Source organism: Petaurus breviceps, unplaced genomic scaffold (assembly GCF_028583685.1).
Source record: "Petaurus breviceps papuanus isolate PSGF00001 unplaced genomic scaffold, PetGlider_PUasm1.0 90702, whole genome shotgun sequence".
Lineage (NCBI taxonomy): Eukaryota > Metazoa > Chordata > Mammalia > Diprotodontia > Petauridae > Petaurus > Petaurus breviceps.
Genome location: NW_027187317.1, coordinates 6,111,924 through 6,119,340, shown reverse-complemented (window position 1 = coordinate 6,119,340; position 7,417 = coordinate 6,111,924). Strand labels below are relative to the sequence as shown.

At 38.7% G+C, this 7,417-nt stretch overlaps 1 protein-coding gene and 1 long non-coding RNA gene across 2 annotated transcripts in view; one reads left to right on the top strand and one right to left on the bottom strand.

Annotated features, from left to right (window-relative positions):
• LOC138144648 (uncharacterized) overlaps positions 1-6,926 on the top strand; it is an 8,147-nt gene extending 1,221 nt beyond the window's left edge. Inside the window, exon 3 of the long non-coding RNA XR_011163996.1 lies at positions 6,688-6,926. This is a non-coding gene — a long non-coding RNA (uncharacterized lncRNA). The remainder of the gene's footprint in view (positions 1-6,687) is intronic.
• Positions 1-7,417, bottom strand: part of ESRRG (estrogen related receptor gamma) — a 696,148-nt gene that overhangs the window by 655,703 nt on the left and 33,028 nt on the right. The gene's annotated exons all lie outside the window — the stretch shown is intronic.

The following is a 7,417-nucleotide window of genomic DNA, read 5'->3' as shown; positions in this document are numbered from 1 at the left end:
AGGAAAAATTCCAGCACGGTCATGATTTGATTGCATTACCGTGTTTGCATAATTGAAGTCTGTGTGTGTTTGTGTTTGTGTGTATGTGTGTGTGTGTATGGATGTGAGTGTAGTGTTTTTGTTTTTTTGTTTTTTTCCCCCCCTTTAAATCCTGCTGCCGCCGCCGCCGCCGCCGCAAACAGAAAGCAAGCATGCGTTCATCTTTTGTCTTTCATTTTACCTTCAGGGTGACATTCAATGCCAATCGCTTTCTTTGACCATCTCCAGCCCCAACAGGGGCAAATAAAGAGCCCGAGTAGGAGGGGAGGGGGGGAAGCCCCCCCACTTCGGCCCGTGACCCTGTTTATTAGGGAGCTCAGACCCACCCCAACTTCTTTACCCCCAGCCCTCCAACAAAAAAAAAATCCATTTTTCCCTTCTACCCACCGGGCCCAAGCAGAGAAACAGCACCCAAAACGGCCGAGTTGCATCCACATCGAGTCTCCCCTAATGTTCTTGGCTTGCACTTGCTGACTTGTCTGTAGCAGACCCCAGTGTGTAGGCCTCTCACAATTGAGGCTATTTTTGTCTCAGAAATGTTCTTTAAAACCTTTTTAGAAAATGGGGGAAAGGAGGGGGAGATGGAGAATACTGAGGGGGAAGGAAAAAAAAAGCTCAACCCTCTATGGAGGGGATCCACTGGCACATTATGAAATTTAGGGAGCTGCTGGGATGTAGCCCAGTAGGGAAGATAACTAGTCGTTTAGGTTATTTCATACCAGAAGAATATCTGTGTAAGAAAAAAAGACTCACTGTACTTACCCTTGACCATACATGGGCAATTGTGATATTTATTATATATTATCATAATTGTTATAATCAGGTTTTATATAATAGATGGCAAGGCCTTGAGTATAAACCTAGTATTTGCTCCTGGGAACGTGGGGAAAGTGATGGTATGGCCAGATGGTAGAAATAACATAGATGATTTTATTATCCTTAGGACTCTTAGTTAAGGCCAAAGATCAAAGAATACTAGAAGGTACTTTAAAGGTCATCCAGCCCAACCCCCTTATTTCACAGATGAGAAAACTGAGGATTTCAGGAGGTGACTTAATTTGTTCAAGGTCACAACAGGCAGTAAGTGGCAGTCAGGATTTGAATTTAGGTCTTCTGACTTGAGATCCCTAGTCTTTTCACTTACACAGTCCTATAAGTTATATTGGGCACCTACACTGTACATTTATGCTAAATAAAACACATACTGTGTTAGCAAAAACAAGTATTTGGCACTTTGTACTGTTAAAAAAAATTCTTACCTGCACTACAACTTGTCTGTTGTAGGAAGTACAGTAAGTTTAAGGATTTTCTTCTCCATAGCCTAATATTCCAGACCCTAAAAGACCATCCAAGAACTATCCCAACTGAGTTCGACTCCCCAAAAGATGCCAGTTGGAAAAGAGATCTCAAAAATAAACCATGTAGGAGAGCTCTGTATCTAAAAGGCAAAGCTGATTGGGGCAGAAACTTCTGAATCATTTCCAGGCAAATATACAGCTATTTTGGGTTTAAAAATAATTTACCTATCTGAGAGTTTGACTAAGTTTAATGAAAATAACCAAAGTAACTTGCTAGGTCTTTCCTCTATAAAGTCAGACCAGGAATCACTAGTAAACACTACAGGGAATACTTGGCAACTATGCAGGTACCAAAGTATTCAGCTGGAAAAGCGCCATGTCTGAAAGTACCTATAGGAAAAAAAGTTTGCTGACTGTGGCCCACTAGCTAGATAAAGGGACTTAAAAGGCTGTGCCTTTCAGCCTTTTTTTTTTTTTAATGTTTCAACTTAGGTCCTCTGATTTTGTGTTTCACAGAGGATCAGTTAGTTGAGATTTATAGGATGCTCAGATTTCCCCAGCATTTTAGGTAAGCATCTTCTCCAAATGTGATAGCCAACTTTTCAGCTTAAAAAAATAGCATTATTTCAGTGAAATACTCTCAAACTAGTTTGGGAACATTTAGAAAGGAAGTAATGATCACTATGGGCCATCATGAGTTCATTAAGAACAAGTCATGCTAGACTAACCTCATTTCCTTGTGATCTGGGTTACTAGACTAAGCAGATCAGGGAAACAGCTTAGTATGCACCTGGATTTTAGCAAATGTCTCATGATCATCTTGAGGGCAAGATGGGGAGATGTGAGCTAGATTTTAATGTAACTGGGTGGATTTGGAACTGGTTGGACTGGAAGCAGAGAGTGCTAGTGAACAGATCAAGGTCAAAGTGAGGAGAGATCACCAGTGGCATGGTGTCCTGGGCTCTATTTTCTTCAACCTTTTTCTTATCAGTGACTTGTATGAAGCCACAAGTGACATGTTTGCAAAATATTTTTGAATACACAGAACTGGGAGGGAGCTAATAGACAACTTGTGGAGCCTATATCTCTAGTTATTTTATTTTATTTTGCTGTTTGGAAGAGGTTAAGTGACTTGCCCAAGGTCACACAGCTAGTAAGTGTTAAGTGTCTAGGACCAAATTTGAACTCAGGTCCTCCTGACTCCAGGGCCAGTGCTCTATTCACTGTGCCACCTAGCCTCCCCTCGATCTCCAGTTATTTTAAAGGACTATGAACAATGGATCAATCTAATAAGAAAAGTTAATAGCAATAAATGGAAATTTCTGCACCATAATTCAAAAAGTCAGTCATGTAAGCAAAAGCTAAGTGGCACAGTGGATAGAGAGCAAGATCTGACATCAGGAAGACTCATCTTCCTGAGTTCAAATATATCCTCAGATGCGTACTAGCTGTGTGACCCTGGGCAAGTCACTTAACCCTGTTTGCCTCAGTTTCTTCATCTGTAAAATGAGCCAGAGAAGGAAATGGTACACCACTTTTCAGTACATTTTCCAAGAAAACCCCAAATGGAGTCATAAAGAGTTGGATACAATTGAACAACAATAATACTGTTTAGGTGAGAAAAAAGATAATGTGAAAAATATCTGGGGGTTTTAGTGGACTGAAAGCTCAAAAAAAAAATCAACCCAGTGATTTAAAAAAACAACAACCCTAATATGACCTTAGACTACTTCAGTAAAGACATCGCTCAAAACAAATGACGTTATCATCCCACCATACTCTTGTCCAGAACAGACCAAGCATGTTTTGGAATATTTGGTTCTATTCTCACTGTTGTATTTATGATAAACCAGAGCTTATCATAAGGAGGGCACCAGTATGGTGAGAAGACTAGAGACCAAAGAGATAAGTTGAAGGAATTGGGGATGTTTAAACTGGAGAAGAAAAGACTTAGGTGGTGGAGGGACATGAATGCTATCTTTAACCATTGAAGGCCTGTCAGTTGGAGAGGGATTCGCTGCATTTTGTATGGGTGAAGAACTAGGACTATTGTGGAAGGAGGTAGATATCAGTTCAATAGGTGTACTGGATTGAGAGCTGGACCCAGAATCAGGAAGAACTGAATTCAAATCCTGCCTATGACACATACTAACGGTGTGCCCCTCATTAAGTCACAACCACTCAGTGCCCCAGGAAACATCTTTAAGACTATAAATTGCTGAGCAGATGGCTTGGTAGAGAAAGTTTCTCACCTAGGATTCCCTACCTATCCCTACACTGGTTTGATCAAAAAATAATATAGGAAGGTTTAATTACAATTTTCCAAAGTGGAATAAGTTACCTGCAGAATAGTAGTGAGTTCTCCTTCCTTCACTGATGATATTCAAGCAGAGACTGAGTGACTACTTGTCAGGAATATTCCAAAAGAAAATTATGCTTCCAAACCAAAGATTGTCCTGAATGACCCTGAAAGGCACGTTGTGTTCTGAAATACTATGAGCTACCAACCTAGTTCTCCATCTGTTCTACCTACTGACATTATAGCTTAAAGAAATTCTGAAAAGGTTGTATAGTCCTAAATTTGACCCAGCTTTTTATCTGACTGCAAATCCTATTTCATTTCCCCCAAAACTATTTGTCTTAAACCCACTACACCAGCATAGCACCCAGGTAGTTACAGACTAATATGAGAAGAGCATGTCTAAAAGGTTGTCAAAGAGATGTAATCCTTATTTTTTTTTACATAAATTGTTTTTTTTTTTAATTATATTCTGGTCTTGCCTTTCTTCTTCCACTTAACCCCATATTGGAATTTTTGAGCCCATAGCAGGAAACATGTCACTCTTAAGAATCTTAATCTTAAGAATCCACAGTGGCTCTTTATTAACAAATAAAAGTCCATGCCTGTATTGGTTTTGTATCTCTTCAGCTTGTTGGAGGTTGCTGGGAAAAGCTTTTTAGAAATTAGAAAAAATAAAGGACATGAAATTCCAGTTGCCAATTATTGCTCAGATTAGATCAAAAGGGAAAATTAACCCATTAAAATACATGCAAGGACACAATATTTTTTGTTATTCAAACATCTGTGGTGATAAGTAAATGACAGAAGAGAATAGCAACAGCTTAACAAATTATAGTACCATTCATTTAAGTCCCCAAACCCCGATCATTTATTAAGTACCTACCGTGTGCAAAGGACTATTCTAGGTTCTGAGGATTCAGAGATGAAAAATGGCACACCCCTGTGACATGCCATATAGACAAATAAATACAGTACAAGGTAAAATGTGATAGAGATCTAGGCAAGGAGGCACTCAGATAATTTGAGTAGAGAGAGAACACTTTCAACAGAGGTTATCAGGGAGGGATTCTTAGAGGACATAGTACCTGAGCTGAGTATTGAAAGAAGGCAAATACAACAGGCAATGAGGAGAAGAAAGTGAATTCTAGGTGTAGGGGACATTCTACTTGAAGGCTGGGGGACTACATAAGATTGGGGGAATAACTAGTATAATTTAGCTGGAAATTAGAAAGCATAAAAGGCTATCATTTTTCTAAAGGCTTGAAATTTAGGCTGGAATTGGTTTGTAAATAGACTTGGCTACTAGTACCTATTTTATTTTTTAGTTACTAGGGAACCCCTGGATGTGTTTGAGCAGGGAAGGACCATAGTCATATCTAAGAAGTAGGAAGCAGTTATATGGAGGATGAACAGGTAAACAGAGGGGAAGCAGGGAGGCCATTTAGGGGACTGATTTCTCTTGGCACTTCCCCTGCCTGGGTCTCAGGTCTACCTTCACTTACCTAAGCAACTAGGTAACATAATGGACATAGCGCAGAACCTAGCATCAGGAAGACCTGAACTCAAATCCAGCCTCAGACCCTTCTTACCTATGTGACCCTAGTATTTGACTTGACCATTGTATTCCTCAGTTAAAATGAGGAATTTTAGCACTTTTCCTCCAGAGAAGTTGTAAGGATCAAATGAGATAATATTTATAAAATGCTTAGCATAGTACATAGCACGTAGTAGGGCCCCAATAAATGTTTATCCCTTTTCCCCTTTTAATTGATGCCTTTATCCAGCTTTTCTCAAAGAGGCCTGCATATGGGCAGAGTGTACCTTGAAACAAGCAGGATCATTGGGAGACTGGCATTTCTGGATTTCATAGGTAATGATTTAGCATAGGGCCACTCATCTATTGGAAGAAGCACTAGCTTGTTATAATTCTATAGACCTGGGAACTAAAACTATACATAATATGACCTTGAGCATACTGATAATTATAAGTATAGTACAGAGAAAGGATATTATCTTTATAGTCAAAAGACCTGAGTTCAGATTCTACCTTTAAGATGTTGGGCAAGTCAATCAACCTTCAGTTAAGTGGGCCTCAGTTTCCTTACCTGTAAAATTACTGGATTAAATGGCCTTCCAGTTTGATAACTGTGTCCTTATGTCATTTAACTTCTGTGTCCATTTTTTATCTGTAAAATTCAGATGACAGTTCTCTTACTTTATCTGTGTGTATGAAGGTAAAATAAAATACAAATAAAAAGTACTATAGAAACACAAAAGATTTTTGTTACTGTTAATGTAAGCATACCTTGCTTTATTCCAGTGGTATATGTTCCTAAAAAGCTGTGTGTAAATGTAATTTTTATAAATAAAATTATATTCCCAGATGTACCAAGGGAACTTTTTATTTAAAGGAATTCTATTGCAAATCACATTGTAAAGCAAAGACTCAGCTTTCTGATTAATTTTTTTTCCATTAAGCCTAATGTTCTTATGTCAAGGTTACTTAAAGAAAGGTACCCCCTGTATTAAAAAGCCAGATAAAACCAGTGACAGAAGGCCTTCTGGATAACACCAATTCAACAAAGATCTAATACTTGGTAAATTGGACATTTATCATTATGTCTAGGACAGCGGTGGGGAACCTATGGCCTTGAGGACACATGTGGCCCTCTAGGTTCTCAAATACAGCACTTTGACTGAATCTGAAGGTTCCCCATCCCTGCTAGGAGAAGGGCAGAGTGCTAGTCTTCAAGTTAGAACAACCTGGATTCAAGTCGCACCTTTGAAACTTATTATATGACCATAAGCAAGTTTTTTAACTTCTGTAAGACTCAAGCAGCTAAAATTACCTGCTAAATTGTAGACAGATTGCAATCTGCAATACTGTGGGAATCCACCTGATTGCTGGATCTGATATCCAAGGTACTGTGACTGACACAAGGGGCTTTCAGTTTTTCAAGGGGAAAAAAGTTATAAGCCAAGTTATAAGCCAAAAAATAAAAATAAAACTTGGGCCATGGAGGATCAAATAAAACATTTTTTTTTCAGGAGAAAGAGAAATGGGATGGGAAGGCAAAAGGCAGTGATTGCTTTCTACATTCAGTTACTAGCCATCCACAAAAATCACCCTATGCCAAGACCTGAAAGAAGAAACTTGACTGAGCTTAAGAGAAAGCAAGTTTGGGCAAGAAATCATTTTAATAAAAATAGATTATATGTGACCCAGGGTAAGACGTTCTCTTCTAGTCACTGATGAGTTGGCTGCATCATCATCATTATTACAATAATTATAGTGGACAATGAAAAAATGGTAAAAATGTTGTAATAGTAAAAATATTACGTTATTTATGCTTTGGATTTTTTTAGTTTAATAATAGGATCAAAGAATCATGGAATTGGAGCTAGAAGGGACTGGAAAAGTCATCAAGTCATACATTCTAGTTTTATGGATGAGGTAACTCTTGCCCAAGGTTATACAAGTTAAAAGTGTTAGAGATGCAATTTGAACTCAGGTCCTCTGACTCCCAAATTCATTGTTCATTGTATCTTGGTTAAGTAGTGTGATTACTGCTTCTAACAAAGGTTATTGTGCTAAATGTCATCTTGGTCAGCTCTGGATGGCTTGTGTTGGTTTGTTTGGGAAGAAGCTGCTATAAAGTATAGGGCAACTAGGTGGCTCAGTGGATAGAGTGCTGGGCCAGGAGTTAGGAAGACTCATCTTCTAGAGTTCAAATCTGGCCTCAGATACTTACTAGCTATGTGACCCTGGGCAAGTCAC